Source organism: Bubalus bubalis, chromosome X (assembly GCF_019923935.1).
Source record: "Bubalus bubalis isolate 160015118507 breed Murrah chromosome X, NDDB_SH_1, whole genome shotgun sequence".
Taxonomy (NCBI): Eukaryota; Metazoa; Chordata; class Mammalia; order Artiodactyla; family Bovidae; genus Bubalus; species Bubalus bubalis.
This window is the reverse complement of record NC_059181.1, coordinates 60,959,002-60,979,781: the sequence shown is the minus strand read 5'-3', so window position 1 is coordinate 60,979,781 and position 20,780 is coordinate 60,959,002.

The window sequence follows — 20,780 nt, the reverse complement described above, 5'->3', positions numbered from 1 at the left end:
CCAGACTTCTCTGTCTCCTAAGCCTGTGCCCAGTTTCCTATACCATACTGAGTCACCACATTTCCAGCCCCTCTTCTTGCTTACTTGCTTACTTACTTCATTCCTGGTTAAAAGCTGGTTCATGCCTGGAAAGCAGCAACCTTCAGAATGGCCAGGACTCCACTCTTCACTCACAGTCCTCTGAGGGGTTTCTAGGCCTGGGGAAGTTCATCTATGTCCCTAGCCATATCCCCAAGTTCCCAGCTAAAGTCAACCACCATCAATTCCAGAACCAGCCTCAGATTCCACTGCTAACATGCCGAGTGCCCTTCAGGAGGTGAGCCTAGGTGGGGGGCTGATCAGGTGGGGGATGGGGCAGATGAAGCTATGCTGCCAGACTTGGGAAGCCTGGGAAGACAGCAGCAGCTCCTGTGTGTGCCAACACCTCATCCTGGGTGGGGAGGGCACAGAGGAAAGAAGAGAGGACTCTGTGTCTAGGCCTGCTCCACACACTGGTCACCGCTGGTCATGGTGCAGCCTTTCTGCCTGAACCTGCCTACTGGAGCCTCTGTAGCAGGGCTGGGCCTATTCCATGCTGCAGCCAGGGCCAATGACTCCAGGATCCCACCTCCTGCCCCACCCTAGCAGGGCCTCTTAGGTAGTGATTCATGCCCCCTAAGGTAAGGAAAATTACTCCCCAGGGAAGCTGAAAAGGAAGTCAGGATCTGTGGGGGGTGTGGACCCTCTCTTATCCAAGCTCACTATCCTAGTGGCAGTTACACACCTTCCCAAGCCTCCCAGATCAGTGTCACTGAACACACACACCCCTCAGGGTTAAAGTCCACCAGGGTTTCCTGAGCACTGATCCTGTGATTGCCTCTGAGCTGAGATCCAAAGAGGAATCCCACCAAGCCCTGCCTTCAAGAATCTCCAAGCAGATGGAAATCTGTATGTAGGGGCCTTCTGAACCCAGGGGTGCCAAAAAACAACTGGCAGCTGCAGGAGGCCTCAGGTATCATAACAGCCCCCCAGAGAGCTACATAACTCAGCTTCCCACACCCTCGGGAGGCATGGAGTTATGGACTTCAGAGCCATAGAGTTCACTGCTTATCAGTTGTATCTCCTTGGTCAAGTCGCTTCCCCTGTGTGCTTCAGTTAACTCTTCTGTAACCTGGAGATCATCTCTCCTTCATGGAACTGTGCTGAGCGGGGAATGAGATAATGCACAGAAAGGTCTCAACATCACAGCCAGCCCACCATGGTGCTTACTAAATGGAAACTATTACTCCTCCACAGAGCCTCCCACAGACACCCTCATTCCCAGTCACACATGTTTTCACCCGTTCACACATGCTTTATGTGCCACATGCACATTTTTTTAGCTCTTCTCATATTCTCACACATGTACATATTCATATATGAACTTACTGTCTTCCTTGCCTATTGATTCGCACAGCACCAGCTATCAGGCCTGGTTCCTAACCCTATGGGACATAGAGTCTAGCCTCCACATTTTCTCATGGGACTGTCCTGTCCATGTGCATGAACACTCACACTCCCTCTCTTACTACCGTGGCCCTTGTCCTTGACCTTTCCTTGTCTTCTTTGTACTCTGAGACAAGAGAAGTGAACTTCCTCACCTGAAGCCACACAGCCAGGGAGAAGAAGAGTCAGGATTCAAACCTGGGCCATAGAGCTGCGTAACTTGAGCTTAGACACATGACTCTACTCGGATACTCCAGGGCCCTGGAAAGAAATATGTGTCAAAGTGTGGACCTTGTACAGTGAAGGGTCAGAGGACAGGAAGCCTGCCCTGAGGCCTGGGGTGATGCCAGCTGGGACTACTCCATGAGGCTAGCAGCCCTCTCTCCTGTCTACAGTCATCTCTGGCCTACCCTAATCCTCCTGTCGTCCTCTTGAAGACCCACAGCCTCTGCCTGCATCCTCTTCACAGATGTACACAACTGATCCCTACAGGGAGAAGGAGAGTTGTGTTTCTTGAACCCCATGTGTATGCCAGGCACTGTAGCTGGGCACTCTCACCCTTGATGCTATGCAATCTTTGTTTAATTCTCACAACATCCGTGAGATTGATACTGATAGGCCTATTTTAGAGAAGAGAAAACTGAGGCTCCAGGCTCAATCAGGCTGCATCCCCTGCCCCTACCACCCTCAGCCTGCAGAGCCCTCTCTTACCCAGCCAACTTCTTTATCCCACTAGCCGCTTCTCTCCTGGTCTTCCTCTGCCTTCACTGCCCTCTAGCAGAGACCACCTGGGGTCTGTGTTGAGCTCAGGCTGTCCTCCCTCCCCAGTGAACATCTTGCTTTTCCCAAATCACTCTATCTCTGGGTCAGGCTCAGGGCAAGCCCAGGGTGGGAGCCTTCCTACTCTTCCTCCCATCCCTCTCCCGGCTGCACCACACCCCAGACCAAGCCCCAGGTAGGTAAGCCCTGCTAGTCTAGTTTCACTGTAGCCATGGCAATTCCCAGTGGCTGGGGAAAGAGAGGGTTGTCCCAAAAGCCAAGAGTTCAACCAGACGTTCAATCCCTGGTCCCTGCCCCAGCTTCAAGCCTGGTTTATGGGTGTGTGCACTGAGATTACCTTGATCTTCCGGTGTCAGCCTGGCTCCAGATCATGCTGTTGGCAGGATGACACCAGAGATAAGAGACCTTCTCTTCCTGAGATGGGCCTGCCCTCTCCCTCCCTCTCTCTTTATCCCCTCCTTGCACCTCATTACCCTACCTTGAACTCCTAGAAATCTGTCCAAAGCCCTTGGGCCCACACAGGCAAATGACCTTCCCTTGTGCCTGAAAAGAGCCTAGAACAGGGGATTTGAAGGCCAGCGCATGGCTACCGGTGGCACGGCAGGTAGCACAGGCTCTGGACTGCAGCTGGAACCCTTGGCTCCTTGAAGGCCTCATCTTTGGATATCCCTGAGCCCCTGTGTGTCACTGATCTGGGTTCAGCTTACTCTAATAGTCCCTCCTGTCCTTGCTTTCTGGCTCCAGGGAGGGCAGCTGTGGGGGAAACTCTGCAGCACTCCAGTCTGGCCCACCTGTCACTCTCTCACTCCAGTTACCTGGGGAATGTGCAAAGAGGGGCTGGGCCATTCATCACTGTCAGGGGCTCAGGAATTCAAGGTGGGGATCAGCCATTGTCCCCATCTGTCACTAACCCCAGCTTAGCTTCCCATCTCAGAGAACTAGTAAGCCCCGAGGAGGACAATGCTGGCTGCAGAAATGGCATCTTTGCCCAATCCTGCTCCTGGCTCCTTAAAGAACACACTGGACTTGTCAAGCCCCATAAACACAGGGAATAAAATTCCCTTGGAGGAACACCCAAAGCAGAGCAAATATTTGAACAACCTGAGGAACCAAGGGAAGAGGCAGTGCTTCCTCCTCTCTCCAGCCCTCCTAGTTCTTACCCCTCACTAGTCTATGAGCTAACTTCCTATCTCCCAACCTACCATAAGGGTTAAAGGGTCAGCAATATGTAATCATAGTTTTTCAGTGAAGTAAAAAAAAAATGGTTAAAGGGTCAGGTCTGGGCTTTCTCAACTGATAAGCTCAAGCCTACTGGTAGAAAGGTCATGAGCCCATGGGCCATCCTGAGGCGAGATAAGGGACTGGACACAACTGGCCAGATAACCAAAGGCAAATATATGGGACCCAGGCCCACCACCCTCCAGCTGCCCCTGAGCCAACCAAGCCAGGATCTCTGACATTGAAACCTCCGCTCCCCATTCTCTACTTAGTCCAGCTTGGTTTCGAGACCTTCCTTCTCATCTTTAATCATCAAGACCCCAGTGCCCAGGCTCAATGTACCTCCCAGGGAAGGTCCAATTTCCTTCTAAGCCTTTAGTCTCCCAACCAACCTCCCTCACCCCCACCCCTGCCATACCTCCACCTTCCAAGTGCTGACCAAGTTGGGGCTGGGTGAGGCCTCAGTTGACAAACCACCCAGAATCTTCCTCACAATGAAGCCACCCCCTCCTCAGAGGAAGATAAATCTCCCTGGCCTGGCTTGTTTTTCTTTCACAGCTGCTCTCCTGGACACAAAGCAGAGACTATGGCAGCCCCAGGCTTTAGCCAGAACTGGAGATGGGGGTGGGGATGTGGAGAGAGAGGGAATTTTCCTCCTTGGGTTGGTGTTCTGGGCAGGGGTGGGGAAGTCAGGAAGCTCTGGGGCTTCTGAACCAAGAGTGTCTTGGGGGGATTAGGGCTCTATAGACAGCGGAGGAAGGAGGAGGGAATTTCAGAGGGGAAATGAGACCTTAGGCAGGTTGTTCAATCACAGAGGTAGTCTCTAAGGAAATCTCTCCCTAGTAGCCTCCCTATTCTTCAATCTCTGTCGACCCCCAGTGGCCAGCCCAGTATTTGCAGTACTGGGCCTGGCCCCCAACAGCCTGAAGGAAGATAGACGATACTGCCAGCTTCAGGTGCTGGCCCAGGCTGAGCTAAGCCGGGAATCCCTTTATTCTCTTCCCCCTCCTCCTCTAAGTACTAGAGATTCAATCTATCCAGGCCTACCATAGCACTCGCCTCCTCTGAGCAGCCTTCCTAGAAGCCCCAAGCCCGCAGATCTGTTCTCTCCTTTGATCTCCATTTCCTGATTGTGTGCCTCTGATCAGCACTTGGATTTCCAATATTACTGTGTACCTGAGCTCTCCCACTATATTCTAACCTGGGGCAGAAATCACTGACTGCTTTTCCTTTATCTTCTGCCAAGCATCAAAGCCAAGCATCAGGACTGGCATACAGTGGGTGCACAATAAATGCTAATGGTGTTGGTGATGATGATGGTGGGGATGGTGGTGACAGGCACCATCTACTGAGCACCTACTACATTCCAGGTACTTTGTATCTATTCTCTCACTCAAAGTCATTTTATATTCCAATGATAAAACTGGCATTCTCAGAAGTTAAGTGACCCAAATAGCATCTTATGTCTAGTATTTGACAGGCCCTGAAGTTTGGTGCAGATCTCTCTGGCTCCATCTCTGCCTCCATCTCCTACATACTAGACACTGCCTTTACTCCTGTAAGGGACACAGGGATGACTATGATGCAGTCCCTGACAACATGACATGGTGTGGGCAGAGCAAAGATTGTAACTCCGTGCAGCATGGAGAAACTGGCTTTGCATCTATCCTCCTTGTTCTCTCTCTTGTCTTGGGGCACTTCTCCAGTTTGCTCATTTGGCAGAAGGACAGACAGCTCAGCCAAGATGGGCAGTCTCTCAGCTACTGTCACCTAAGGAGGCTAGAGCCAACTAGGAGAGTCCTATAGACAATGGACAACCCAAAAATTTAAGAATCCAGGCCTGCAGAAGGAGGGTCCATCAGAGATTGCTATCTGTAAAATAGACCTTCTCAGGAACAAACATGGGTCAGTCAGTTCACAAACACTGCTAGGCCTCCCCCGGGAGCCTACAAGGTGCTAGACTCTGATAGCAAACCATCCCAGGTCAACATGCACCATTGAGTAGAGGGCCCATCAACCTGAACCTTACTCTTGTCTGTGGCCTCCCTGAGCCATTTTGCCTTTCTCCAGCCTGGTGATGTTGGAAATCAAGGCACTCTATCCTCTTCCCTTCCCCACGTAAGCCACTCACCTGAGACTCTTTCAGTCACTTAGGTCTTAGTAGTCCTTGGTGTGGAGAAGGCAATGGCACCCCACTCCAGTACTCTTGCCTGGAAAATCCTATGGATGGAAGAACCTAGTAGGCTGCAGTCCATGGGGTCGCTAAGAGTCGGACACGACTGAGCGACTTCAGTTTCACTTTTCACTTTCATGCATTGGAGAAGGAAATGGCAACCCACTCCAGTGTTCTTGGTTGGAGAATCCCAGGGACGGGGGAGCCTGGTGGGCTGCTGTCTATGGGGTCGCACAGAGTCGGACACGACTGAAGTGACTTAGCAGCAGCAGTCCTTGGTGTGAAGAATACCTGCCCAGACTGAAAAGGAAAAGAACCTATTGTGGAAGTCTGAGGTGATTCAACCCCCCTCCCTTACCTGCATCCACTACTAGGGTTCTCCCAAGGCCCTGGCTTGGAGTTGACAACTCTGGAAAGCAGACAGCCTATTCCATTTCCCAGGCACATTCTCCAAGGTGCAGAGCTTGCAGGTGTCTTCCAAGGGCACTTCATGAAGGGATTATGACTAAAGTGGATTGGCAACACCTGCTTTTAAAATGGTCCAGACTGAAATGACTAGAGCCAGGCAATAAGGTACAGGCTTCTATGACTCTGATTACCCGTTTTCCTCACATGAGAGCAGAATGGAACTGCTTCCTGCAGGAAATCTCAGCCCTACCAGAAGAGCCTCCCAGGGCCCACTTCTGGGCAGAAGCACAGTGGTCTTCCTCTAGAAGCAGACATGCCTTCGCAAGGCAACCCACCCACCCCTTGTCTACTTGGCACCCATATTTATCTCTAAACCATACTTAATCTCCAGATAAAGATAATAACAAGGTCATATTTCTGCCAACATAGTACAACTATCCTGCCTACCACCCAAAGCACACTGACCCCTTCTGCAGAGGAGGAAATAAAGTTCTTGAAAGCTATTTACTCTTTTCCTTGATATCCTATGAATTAAATATTATGATAGGAAGTTAACAATACTTAAATACTGATACCCATATTTCCCTTTGCCTCTCTTATAAGAATACTTGTCATTGAATTTAGAATGTACCCAGATAATCCAGGACAATCTCCTCATCTCAGGATCATTAAACTTAATCACATCTACAAAGATAGATCTTCTTTCCAAATAAGACAATATTCATAGGTTCTAACTATTAGGGCATGGACATGGTGGTGGCCACATTCAGCCCAGTATGGTGAATAAAGGGATGGAAGGCATGCAGTAAGGAACAAGACAGAGAGAAGGTGCTAGAAGGGGCTGTCATGTTGTGTTTGTCTCAGGCACCATCATAAACATTTTTTGAGTAATTACCATATACCAAGCTCCATGCTAGGCCCTTTATGTATATTATCTCATTAAAGTGGCCCAACCCTCTGGTTGTTACTATTGTTATCCCCATTTGCTAATAAGGAAGCTGTGATACAGAGAAGTCAAGCAACTTGCCCACACTCACAGAACAAGGAAGTGGTGGTGCCTGCTTACTAGCTGTGTGACTTTGAATACAGTATCCCTAACCACATCCATCAGCTTCTCCCTCAAACAGGCTTGTGAACTGGAATTCATGGTGTTGCAGTTGTTTGAGAAGCATCCTGATATGACTGCTGGGAGCCAGGCTTTGAGATCAGTTAGGCTTGGGTTTCAATTCTGTTTCTGACCCATTACTTCTGTGACTTCCCTAAGCTTCTGTTGGCCCTATGATGAACTGGGGAGAAACCATTAATTCGTTCACAAGTGCCTATCATGTACCAAGAAAATATCACTTACCTATCAGGGTGCTGTGCAGCTTGAACTAGCTGATGAATATAAACCCCTGGTCCATATTACATGCTTGCCAGAAAGTGGCTATTATTATTGTGTAGTTGCAGTTGTTGGGCTTCCTGGGTAGCTCAGCTGGTAAAGAATCTGCCTGCAATGCAGGAGACCCTGGTTTGATTCCTGGGTCGGGAAGATCCCCTGGAGAAGGGATGGGCTACCCACTCCAGTATTCTTGGGCTTCCCTGGTGGCTCAGATGGTAAATAATCCACCTGCAATGTGGGAGACCTGGATTGGATCTCTGGGTTGGGAAGAGCCCCTGGAGGAGACCTGGGTTGTATCTCTGGGTTTGGAAGACCCCCGGAGGAGGGCATGGCAACCCACTCCAATATTCTTGCCTGGAGAATCCCCAGGGACAGAGGAGCCTGGGGTGGCAAAGAGTCGGACACAACTGAGCGACTAAGCACAGCACAGTTACAGTTGTTAGAGCGAAAGGGGAAAACAACCAGAAGGTGTTCCATTTGGAGTGAGACCAGATGGAGTCCCCAAGACTTAGACTGATTCAAATGCCAGGGAGGCATTGGCATAGACAGGCCAGAGAAAGGCTAAGATCCTTGGCCAGGTCAGCGAAAGAAGGCTCTGCCAGCAGGGCCTTAAGTTGTAATCTCAGGCTGAATTTATGTAAGGTGAACACATGAGGGCGTGCACCCCTCATAATGGGGAGGTTCAGAGATTCCCAAATCCTGGGCTCCTGCTCCCTGTTTTCACCTCTAGGTCCTAGCTGAGACTGAAAAGGAGGTTGAGGGAGGGAGGAGATATAGGAGATTAACAGGTAACTCTCTGAGGCACAAAAGAGCAGATACTGGTGTTGACCCCCTGAAGAAAGTAAAAGGGGAAATAGAACAGACTCAGCAGATTGAGGATTGGGTTGGTGGGTAGAAGAAGTCACAATACAGGGATCAGAATGACCTCTTAGCCTGGGCACCAGGCAAGTAAAGAGCATCAGTCTGTTACTCTCTGTCTCTCTGTCTCTGCCTCTCTCTCTCTCTCTCTCTCTCTCTCTCTCTCACACACACACACACACACACACACGGGTTATGAGGGAGTCCCAGACTTAGAGAAAGGAGCCTGAGTGAGGCATGAGACTGTCCAGCCAGGAACATTTGGGGTCAGACATGATCTCAGTCTTCATGTAATGACTACAAAAAGTAAAGACAGTAAACCTTGGTGTCTCTAAAGGGTCAGTTGATGGAAAAGGTTAACTTGATATCTCTAGTGAGACAGCTCCAATGAAATCAGGCCAGTCCCAAAGTTAGGAATCTCAAAGCCTGAACAAGATAGTTTAAACTTCAGAATAATGGGAGAGCAAGAGATAATAGCAAGGTGCACCAGTCTTGACATTAGGCATATTCACTACACACTTGCTGGCAGTGTGACCTTGGGCAAGTTACATAAACTCTCTGAGTTTGCTTCATCTTTCAAATAGGAATAAGAATAGTAGTACTACTAGGTAAGAGGTAAGTAAGATACTGAGCATGGAAGTATCTGGCACACAAAAGGTGCCTAGAAAATGTTGGTTCTGTAGCTATTCATAAGGGTGTCTGAAGAACCAACTGAAATGGGAAACTGGGGACCTTGAGGCAGATTGCCCTACCTGGGATCAGCAGCTTACTATCAGGAGATGAAACCTATGTAAGATTGGACCTGGACTAGAGAACCTTTAGGAAACTTCCACTCCTGACACTCCATGGTCTGTCAGTCAGCAAAGGCAATATATAGGGCATTGTGGGAGATACAGAAAGATTCAAGTCAAATCTCAGCTCAATTGTCACTTCCTCAGAGAAATTTCTCCAACCATTCAGATGAAATTAGTGCCATTCCCCCAACCCTTTTTGTCATCTTACCTTGTCATCATCTTACCTTTTTAAATTTTCTTCATAAGTTATCAGTCTAAAATGACTATTTTTCTCATGTGTTAATTTTATGGCATGCACACACAAATAAGCTCAGTAAAATGTGTTGCTGTGATGTATAAGAAATGAACCCTGACATCAAAGAGCTTATGAAACCAGTATGGGAGTAGTTGAGGGCTCATGTGTCAAGGTCAAGGGCTCACTTCTAGCCAAGAAATACGAGTTTCAGTAGTTGCTGGGTTTTGACTGGGGCTTTGAAGGATGAACATTAGAAAAAGTGGAGAAAAGTGAGGAGAGAGGAGTCAATGAATGATAACAGAAAGTACAGTTCTCACATTCTGAGCACCACACATTACCAGACCTGGTTCCCACTCCAGCAACAGATCACTGAACAAGCCAGAGGAGGTTCTGCTTCTGGAACAGTGCTCACATCAGTGGAAGAAGACAGGACATGTTCAGATAGTAGTCAATACTATGGAAAAGATAACACAGGGTAATGGGATGGAACAAGGTGGAGATAGAGGTGAGAGCGGCTCCTTCAGAAGTGGGCATCACAACCTCATGGGGCTTTTGAGGAGGCCATGTCTGAGCTGAGATCAGAATGATTAAAAAATCCAGGCATCCAGAATCTAGTCCATCCTTCTACACATGGTAATTCCCTCTACGTTCAGCCCTTGACACATCTTCTCTTTCTCTGTTCTCCTCTGATCTTTCCCCAGAGTCTTCTTTGCTTTCTCTGGTCACTCTCTACTCTTCTATAAATCAGTCCTAACTTTCAAAGTCTCTTTCAATTTTTCTTTAGTCATTACTACCAGTTCAACAAACCAAAGGCCCCAAATGAAGCCAGAAAACCCAAGAAGTTTTTTAGAAAGGGGGAGAGAATGAGGAAAGACCATGACTCCTTAAGTCTCATTTCCCCCCCGTTCACCCTGGTGAAGTTGAAAAAAGAAATAGCAACCTGACAGAAATACTGTGGGGGTTACCCTACCTAGTACATATCATGTGCTCAGAACATGTTAATTCTCTTCTTCCTTGATGTTTTAAAGCATGAAGTGTCCGATCTTAATTACATGTTCATTGTAGAATGTATGGAAAACAATGTAAAGTAGAACAAAAGAAAAATAATAACAATCACCTTCACAAAACCCCACAACTCAAAGTTAACAGCTTGTTGACTTTTTGGTGTATTTCTTTCCAGGATCTTTTCTAGATTTCTTCTTTTTAAAAACAACTCTTTTGAGATATCATTTAAACCATAAAGTTCACCCTTTTAAAGTTCACAATATAATGTTTTTTAGCATAGTTCCCAAAGTTGTGTGATCATCACTATCTAATTTTAGAACATTTAATCACCCAAAAAGAAACTTTGTACCTCCAACTCACCTCCAGGCCCAAGTAGCCATTAATATACTTTTTGTCTCTATAGATTTGCCTACTCTGAGCATTTCATAAAAATGAAGTCATACAATTTGTGACCTTTTGTGTCTGGCTTCACTTAGCATGATTTCAGTGTTCATTCAAGTTGTAGTATGTATCAGTACTTCATTCTTTTTTATAGCCAGATAATATTCTTTATATGGATATGCTACATTTTGTTTATCCAATCTTCAGTCGGTAAGTGCTTATGTTATTTTCATTTTTGGCTATTATGAATAATGTTGCTATGAACATTCATAAACCAGTTTTTGTGTGAATATATATTTTCATTCCTCTTGTTATATACCTAGGAGTGGATCTGCTAGGTCATATGGTAACTCTAACATTTTGAAGAACTACCATACCATCAACGTTTCTTTCTTCATAGTTATGGTGATGCTGTAACACAATCACCTGTACTAGCTTTCTGAGACTTATTTTGATTTTCCCTAGTTTCTTGGTGAAGTATTTTTTTCAAATGCCCTTTTAAAATATATTCAATTCAATAAAGCATGGAATAAGCCCTGGGACTATAAACATGAAGCAAAGCTGGTCACTGAAATCAGGCATCCCACAATCCAGTGGGAGAAGCAGACTCATCAAGTTAAATCCTATGTGATCTGTGCTATAGTGGGGCAATGTACTAAATGTTGAAACAGCACAGGGGAAAGAGGACAAAACTCTTACTGTGGAGTGGTAGGGAAGGCCTACTAGGACATATGACATTTTCAGACTCTGGGAAGATGAGTGTGGGTTCATCAGGGAGATGAGGGGAAGGTAGAGAGGGAAGAGAAGAAGGAGGGGAAAGTTAAGCAGAAGCAACAAAGTATGCAAAATCATGGAAGCATGAAAGAATATGGCACCCAAGATGCTGCAAAAAGATTGCTATGACTAGAGTCTCAAGTACTTTAAGGAAAAGAGCAGTAATGTTGCTGGTAATGTAGGTTGGGGCCAGATCTTAAAGGGTTTTGAATGATATGTAAAGAATTTATAATTTAACATGTATCACTAGGGGGATCTGAGGCCAGGAGTGGACAGGATTAGAATTGCAGAGTTTAAAAAGTACTTTTGAAATCAAAATATTACACATGTATATGGTTAAAAATCAAAGACCAGAAGTGTCAATATAACAACCAACCATCCCTTGCTCCATCCTTTCCCATGCCAGACTTTCTTCTCCTTTAATGGTTTCTCCTGGTAATTAGTTCCTGCATTTATTCCTATTTATATAGTAAGCTACTATTTCTCTTTTTTCTTCCAGTTTTACTGAGATATAACTGACATACAGTATTGTGTAAGTAGGTGGCCTTTACACTTTGTGGATAGTTTCCTTCATCATGCAAAAGCTTTTTAGTTTGATGTAGTCCCATTGGTTTATTTTTGCTTTCATTTTCCTTGCTTGGGAAGACATCCAAAAAAATATTGCTAAGACCAATGTCAAAGAGTGTACTGCCTTTGTTTTCTTCTAGAAATCTCACAGTGCTGAACATTAAATTTATTCTTTGACTCCACTGTGACTTAATTTTTGTACATGGTGTGAAAAAGTAGTCCAGTTTGATTCTTTTGCATGTAGTTGTCCAGTTTTCCCAGCACCATTGATTAAAGAGGATGTCTTTTCCCCATTGTATATTCTTGCCTCCTTTGTCATAGATTGATTGTAAATGTGGGTTCATATTCTATTCTATTCCATTTATCTATGTAACTATTTCTGTGCCAGTATCATATTGGTTTTGATTACTATAGCTTTGTAGCAGAGTCTGAAGTCAGGGAGCATGATGCTTTCAGCTCTGTTCTTTCCCAGGATTGTTTTGCCTATTTGAGGTTTTTTGTGTTTTCATGCAAATTTTAGAATTATTTCTTCTAGCTCTCTGAAAAATGCCATTGATATTTTGATAGAGATTGCATGGAATCTATAGATTTCCTTCGGGAGTATGGTCATTTTAACAATATTAATTCTCCCAATCCATGAGCTCAATATCTCTCTCCATCTGTCTGTGTCATCTTCAGTTTCTTTCGTCAATGTTTTATACTGTTCTATGTACAGGTTTTTCACTTCCTTTTTTTTTTTCACTTCCTTAGTTAGATTTATTCCTGGGTATTTTATTCATTTTGAATTGGATTGTTTTCTCAATTTCTATTTCTGATGATTCATTGCTAGTGTATAGAAATGCTACAGAATTCTATGTGTTAATTTTGTATCCTACAGCTTTATGAATTCATTGATGAGCTCTAATAGTTTATAGTGGCATCTTTAGGATTTTCATGTAGAGTATCGTCATCTGCAAATAGTGACTGTTTTACTTCTTCCTTTTCAATTTGAATCACTTTTATTTATTTTTCTTGTCTGATTGCTATGGCTAGGACTTCCAATACTATGTTGAATAAAAGTGATGAGAGTAGAATCAAAATTTTTTAATTATTTAAAAATAAACAAACAAAAAAATAGTGACAGTGGGCATCCTTGTCTTGATCCGAATCACAGAGGAAATGCTTTCAGCTTTTTATCATTGAGTATGCTGTTGCCTATAGACTTGTAATATATGGCCTTCATTATATTGATGTGTGTTCCCTCTTTTACCCACTATGTTGAGTTTTTATCATAAATGGATGTTGACTTTTGTGAAATACTTTTCCTGCACCTATTGAGATAATCATATATTTTTATTCTTCAATTTTTAATGTGGTATATCATATTGATTGATTTGTGGATATTGAACCTGGGATAAATACCACTTGATAATGGTTTATGATCATTTAAATGTATTGTTGAATTTGGTTTGTAACATTTTGTAGAGGATATTTGTAACTGTGTTCATCAGACAGTGGCTTGTAATTTTCCTTTTTGTGTGTGGTATCTTTGTTAGGTTTTGGTATCAGGGCGATGTTGGCCTCATAGTATGAGTTTGGAAGAGTTCCTTCCTCTGAAATTTTTTGAAATATTTTGAGAAGGATAGGTGATAACACTTCTCTAAATGTTTGGTGGAATTCACCTATGAAGCCATCTGGTCATAGACTTCTTTGTTGGTAATTTTTTTTTTTTTTTTTTTGCTGTTGTTTTGTTTGTTTGTTTTTAATGGTTCAATTTCATTCCTGGGAATCAGTCTGTTCATATATTATATTTCTTCTTGACTCAGTCTTGAGGGAATATACATTTCTAGAAATTTGTCCATTTCTTCTAGGTTGTCCATTTTGTTGCTGTTTGTTGTTGTTTAGTCACCAAGTCATGTCCAACTCTTTTGCAACCCAATGGACTGCAGCCCACCAGTCTACTCAGGCAAGAATACTGGAGTGGGTTGCCATTTCCTTTGCCAGGGGATATTCCCAAGCCAGGGACTGAACTCGCATCTCCTGCATTGGCAGGTGCATTCTGAGCACCTGGGAAGTCTGAGCAACCAGGGAAGCCCTGTCCATTTTATTGGTGTATAATTTTTTATAAAAATCTCTTATGATATTTTGTATTTCTGTGGTGTCAGGTATAATTCTTTTTTATTTATGTTTTTATTTATTTGAGCCTTCTCTTTTTTTCTTGATGTTTCTGGATAAAAGTTTATGAATTTTTAAAATCTTTTTAAAAAACTGACTCTTAGTTTCATTGATCTTTTATATTTTTATTCTCTATTTTATTTATTTTTGCTCTAATCTTTATTATTTCTTTCCTTCTACTAAATTTTTTTTTAATTTTCTTTTTATTTGTTTATTTAATTGAAGGCTAATTACTTTACAATATTGCAGTGGTTTTTGCCATACATTGACTTGAATCAGCCATGGGTTTACATGTGTCACCCATCCCAAACCCCCCTCCCACCTCCTTCCCCATCCCATCCCTTTGGGTTGTCCCAGTGCACCGGCTTTGAGTGCCCTGTTTCATGCATCAAACTTGGGTTGGTGATCTATTTCACATATGGTAATATACATGTTTCAGTGCTATTCTCTCAATTCATCCCACCCTCGCCTTCTCCCACAGAGTCCAAAAGTCTGTTCTTTACATCTGTGTCTCTTTTGCTGTCTCACATGTAGGGCCATTATTACCATCTTTCTAAATTCCATGTATATGTGTTAGTATACTGTATTGGTGTTTTTCTTTCTGGCTTACTTCACTCTGTATAATAGGCTCCAGTTTCATCCACCTCATTAGAACTGATTCAAATGCATTCTTTTTAATAGGTGAGTAATATTCCATTGTGTACCACAGCTTTCTTATCCATTCGTCTGCTGATGGACATCTAGGTTGCTTCCATGTCCTAGCTACTGTAAACAGTGCTGCAATGAACATTGGGGTACACATGTCTCTTTCAGTTCTGGTTTCCTCAGTGTGTATGCCCAGCAGTGGGATTGCTGGGTCATATGGCAGTCTTATTTCCAGTTTTCTAAGGAATCTCCACAGTGCTCTCCAGAGTGGCTATACTAGTTTGCATTCCCACCAACAGTTTAAGAGGGTTCCCTTTTCTCTGGACCTTCTCCAGCATTTACTGTTTGTAGACTTTTTGATAGCAGCCATTCTAACTGGCGTGAGATACTACCTCATTGTGGTTTTGATTTGCATTTCTCTGATAGTGAGTGATTTTGAGCATCTTTTCATGTGTTTGTTAGCCATCTGTATGTCTTCTTTGCAGAAATGTCTGTTTAGTTCTTTGGCCCATTTTTTGATTGGGTCATTTATTTTTCTAGTATTGAGTTGCGTGAGCTGCTTTTATATTTTTGAGATTCATTCTTTGTCAGTTGCTTCATTTGTTATTATTTTTCTCCCATTCTGAAGGCTGTCTTTTCACCTTGCTTATAGTTTCCTTCGTTGTGCAAAAGCTTTTAAGTTTAATTAGGTCCCATTTGTTTATTTTTGCTCTTATTTCCATTACGCTGGGAGGTGGGTCATAGCGGATCCTGCTGTGATTTATGTCAGAGAGTGTTTTGCCTGTTTTCCTCTAGGAGTTTTATAGTTTCTTGCCTTACATTTAGATCTTTAATCCATTTTGAGTTTATTTTTGTGTATGGTGTTACAAAGCATTCTAGTTTCACTCTTTTACAAATGGTTGACCAGTTTTCCCAGCACCACTTGTTAAAAGAGATTGTCTTTTCTCCATTGTATATTCTTGCCTACTTTGTCAAAGATAAGGTGTCCATAGGTGCATGGATTTATCTCTAGGCTTTCTATTTTGTTCCATGGATCTATATTTCTGTCTTTGTGCCAGTACCATACTGTCTTCATGACTGTAGCTTTGTAGTATAATCTGAAGTCAGGCAGGTTGATTCCTCCAGTTCCATTCTTCTTTTTCAAGATTGCTTTAGATAGTTGAGGTTTTTTGTATTTCCATACAAATTGTGAAATTATTTGTTCTAGTTCTCTGAAAAATACTGTTGGTAGCTTGATAGGGATTGCATTGAATCTATAGATTGCTTTGGGTAGTATACTCATTTTCACTATGTTGATTCTTCCGATCCATGAACATGGTATATTTCTCCATCTATTTGTGTCCTCTTTGATTTCTTTCACCAATGTTTTATAGTTTTCTATAATAGGTCTTTTGTGTCTTTAGGTAGATTTATTCCTAAGTATTTTATTCTTTTCGTTGCAATGGTGAATGGAATTGTTTCCTTAATTTCTCTTTCTGTTTTCTCATTGTTAGTGTATAGGAATGCAAGGAATTTCTCTGTGTTAATTTTATATCCTGCAACTTTAATATATTCATCGATTAGCTCTAGTAATTTTCTTCTGGTGTCTTTAGGGTTTTCTATGTAGAGGATCATGTCATCTGCAAACAGTGAGAGTGTTACTTCTTCTTTTCCCATCTGGATTCCTTTTATTTCTTTTTCTTCTCTTATTGCTGTGGCTAAAACTTCCAAAACTATGTTGAATAGTAGTGGTGAGAGTGGGCATCCTTGTCTTGTTCCTGACTTTAGGGGAAATGCTTTCAATTTTTCACCATTGAGGACAATGTTTGCTGTAGGTTTGTCATATATGGCTTTTATTATGGTGAGGTATGTTCCTTCTATGCCTGCTTTGTGGAGGGTTTTTTATCATAAATGGATGTTGAATTTTGTCAAAGGCTTTCTCTGCATCTATTGAGATAATCATATGTTTTTTATCTTTCATTTTGTTAATGTGGTGTATCACATTGATTGATTTGTAAATATTGAAGAATCCTCGCATCCTTGGGATAAAGCCCACTTAGTCATGATGTATGATCTTTTTAATATGCTGTCGAATTCTATTTGCTAGAATTTTGTTGAGGATTTTTGCATTAATGTTCATCAGTGATATTGGCCTGTAGTTTTCTTTTTGTGGCATCTTTGTCTGGTTTTGGTATCAGGGTGATGGTAGCCTCATAGAATGAATTTGGCAGTTTACCTTGCTCTGCAATTTTCTGAAAGAGTTTGAGTAGGATAGGTGTTAGCTCTTCTCTAAATTTTTGGTAGAACTCACCTGTGAAGCCATCTGGCCCTGGGCTTTTGTTTGTTGGAAATTTTTGATTACAGTTTTGATTTCCATGCTCATGATGTGTCTGTTAAGACTTTCTATTTCTTCCTGGTTCAGTTTTGGAAGGTTATACTTTTCTAAGAATTTGTCCATTTTATTGTCATATAGTTGCTGACAGTAGTCTCTTATGATCCTTTGTATTTCTGTGTTATCTGTTGTGACTTCTCCATTTTCATTTCTAATTTTGTTGATTTGATTCTTAACCCTTTTTTTCTTGATGAGTCTGGCTAATAGTTTGTCTATTTTATTTATCTTCTCAAAGAACCAGCTTTTAGTTTTGTTGATTTTTACTATAGTCTCCTTTGTTTCTTTTTCATTTATTTTTGCCCTACTTTATATGATTTCATTCCTTCTACTAACCCTGGGGTTCTTAATTTCTTCTTTTCTAGTTGGTTTAGGTCTAAAGTTGGGTTATTTATTTGATTTTTCTCTTGTTTCTTGAGGTAAGCTTGTATTGCTCTGAACCTTCCCTTTAGTACTGCTTTTACTGAATCCCATAGGTTTTGGGGTGTCATGTTTTCATTTTCATTCGTTTCTATGCATATTTTGATTTATTTATTTTCTTTAAGTATAAAGTTAGGTTGTTGATTTGCGATTTCTCTTGACTACTGACATAGGCTTGTATTGCTAAAAACTTTTCTCTTGGAACTACTTCTGCTGTGTCCCATAGATTTTTTAATTTTTTAATTGTTGTATTTTTGTTTTCCTTTGTCTCCAGGTATTGTTTAATTTCTTTTTGATTTTTTCAGTGATTCATTGATTGTTTAGCATTGTATTTTTTAGTCTCCATGTTTTTATGTTTTATACACTTTTTTCTTGTAGTTGATTTCTAGCCTTAAGTCTTCTGGTCAGAATAGATGCTTGACATGATTTTAACCTTCTTTAATTTACTGAGACTTGTTTTTTGGCTTAACATATGACAAAATCTTGAAGAATGTTCTGTGTGAACTTGCAATGATGTGTAGTTGCTGCTTTTGGATGGAAATTCTATATATACCTGATATATAGATATTCTGAGTATGTATGTTAAGGTTTTTTTTTTTTTTATCATGAAAGAGTGCTGGATTTTGTCAAATTCTTTCTCAGCATCAATTGAGATAACCGTGTGGATTTTTTTCCTTTCTTCCATTAATATAATTTATCATATTGATTGCTTTTTATATGGTGAAACATCCTTGCACACTTGGCATAAATCACTCATTCTTGGTGTATGATACTTCTAATATACTGCTGATTTCCATTTGCTGGTACCATGTTGAGAAATTTGGGATATATATCCATAAATAATATTGATCTATGGCTTTCTTTTAATGTGATATATTGGTCTACCTTTAGTATCAGGGTAATGGTGACCTCACAGAATGACTTACAAAGTATTCTCTCATCTTCTTTGGGAAGATTTTGAGAATTGGTGTTAACTTATTTTTAGATGTTGGGCAGAATTGATCCTGACATTTTCTTGCATGGAAATTTTTTGATTACTGATACAATGCCATTACTTGTTACTGCTCTAGTCACATTTTCAATAAGATATGACAATTATGAACACATGCACCCAACCACAGATTCCCATAGATACGAAGCAAAAATTAACAGAATCAAAGGGAGGAATAAACAATTCTATACTAATAGTTGGAGATTTCAATATCTTACTCTTAATAATGGAGAGAAAAATTAGATAGAAGATCATTAAGAAGATAGAGAATTTAAATAACACTATAAACCAACCAGACTTAACAGACATATGCAGAATTCTCCATAGAATTCAACAACAGCAGAATGCACATTTTTCTTCCAATTCCATATGGGACATTCTCCATAATAGAACATATGTTAGGCCACAAATCAGGTCTTAATAAGTACAAAAAAGTTTGAAACCATACAAAAGATAAGCTCTGAACACAAAGAAATGAAACTAGAAATCAATAAGATTAGGAGAACTGGAAAATTCCAAATATGTGGAAATAAAGCCATACATAAATAGCCAATGAGTGAAAGAGAAAAAATCAGAAAGGAAATCATAAAGTGTTGGGGTCCTTTAATGGACCGGAACCTGGTGGTCCAGAGTTGACAATAAGAAAGTGAAAGAGGAGAAAGAGAGAGAGGGAGAGAGAGAAAGAAAGACATGGGGACCCAAGCTCTGATGGAGCAAGGGTGCTTTATTAGCAGAAATGTAGGCTTATATATCTTTAGTAAGATGATTACTCAGCTATTACGCAGGATGAAATTTTATCAATAGCCACAATATGGATAATCTAATACATACAAGGTCGCTGACACTGAAAAGAGTCATTGCATGTCTCATCCTATGATCTCAGTCCTGAGAACTGCATGCAGCTTTACTCATTCTCGAAATAGGAACTGATAAGGAACAGAGAATCCTTGAGAAATAGAAAACAGCATGCAGGAATCCTCCTGTTAAATGTTACCCGACAATAAAGTACTCTGATACAAATTAAAATGAAAACACAATATACCAAAACTTATAAGATGAAATGAAAGCCATGCTCAGATGGAATTTTATAGCTGTAAATAAACAACTTATTGTCATACCTTAAGGAGGTAAAAACAGAAAAGCAAATTAAACAAAAACTATCAGAAAGGAATAAATAACAAAGATTAGAACTGAGGAAAATAAAATAGAAAACAAAAACATAATAGAGACAGTCAATAAAGCCAAAAGCTGTTTCTTTTTAAAGATCATTAAAACTGACCAACATTTATCTATACTTACCAAAGAAAGAGAGGGAGAGAGAAAGAAGGAGAGGAAGACATAGATTTCTAAAATCATAAGTGAAAGTGGGGGCATTGCTGTTATACCTTACAGAAAAAAAAACTTACAGAAAAATACTATGAAACATTGTATGCCAACAAATTAGATAACTTAGATGAAATAGATGAATTTTTAGATACACTCAAACTACCAAAACTGACTAAAGAATAAATAAATTAACACGTTAAATTTGTACCAACTAGTTTGAAGTAATACCAGCTTAGCTTTATTAGTGTACAAAAACATTGCTGTTATGCAGATCCAGCCCATCTTCCTTATAATGTTATTTTCACAAATAACATGTTTATACACTGTATACCTATTAACATAGATTTGTAATGATTGTTTTATGTGTTTTTCTTTTAAATTGTATATGAAAAAAAGGATTTATGAAGCAGAAATCAATAATACTGGCTTTTATATTTACCTACTCAGCTTTGTTCTTAGTACTTTATATGGCTTTGACTTACTATCTAATGTTCTTTTATTTCAGCCTGAATTACTACCATTAGCATTTCTCATAATACAGGTCTATCAGTGACAAACTTCCTCAGCATTTGTTTATCTGGGAATGTCTTTATTTCTCCTTCATTTTTGAATAGTTTTGTTGAGTATAAAATTCTTAGGTGACTTTTTTTTTCTGTCAACACTTTCAGTATGTCATTCTACCATTTACAAGCTTCCATGATTTTTTATGAAAATATATATTCTTCTCAAGTGCACCTGGAACAGTTTCTGTGATAGACTATTTAGTAGGCCATAGAATAAACCTCAGCACATTTTAAAGAATAGAAATCACAGAAATTATTTTCACTCACCACAATGC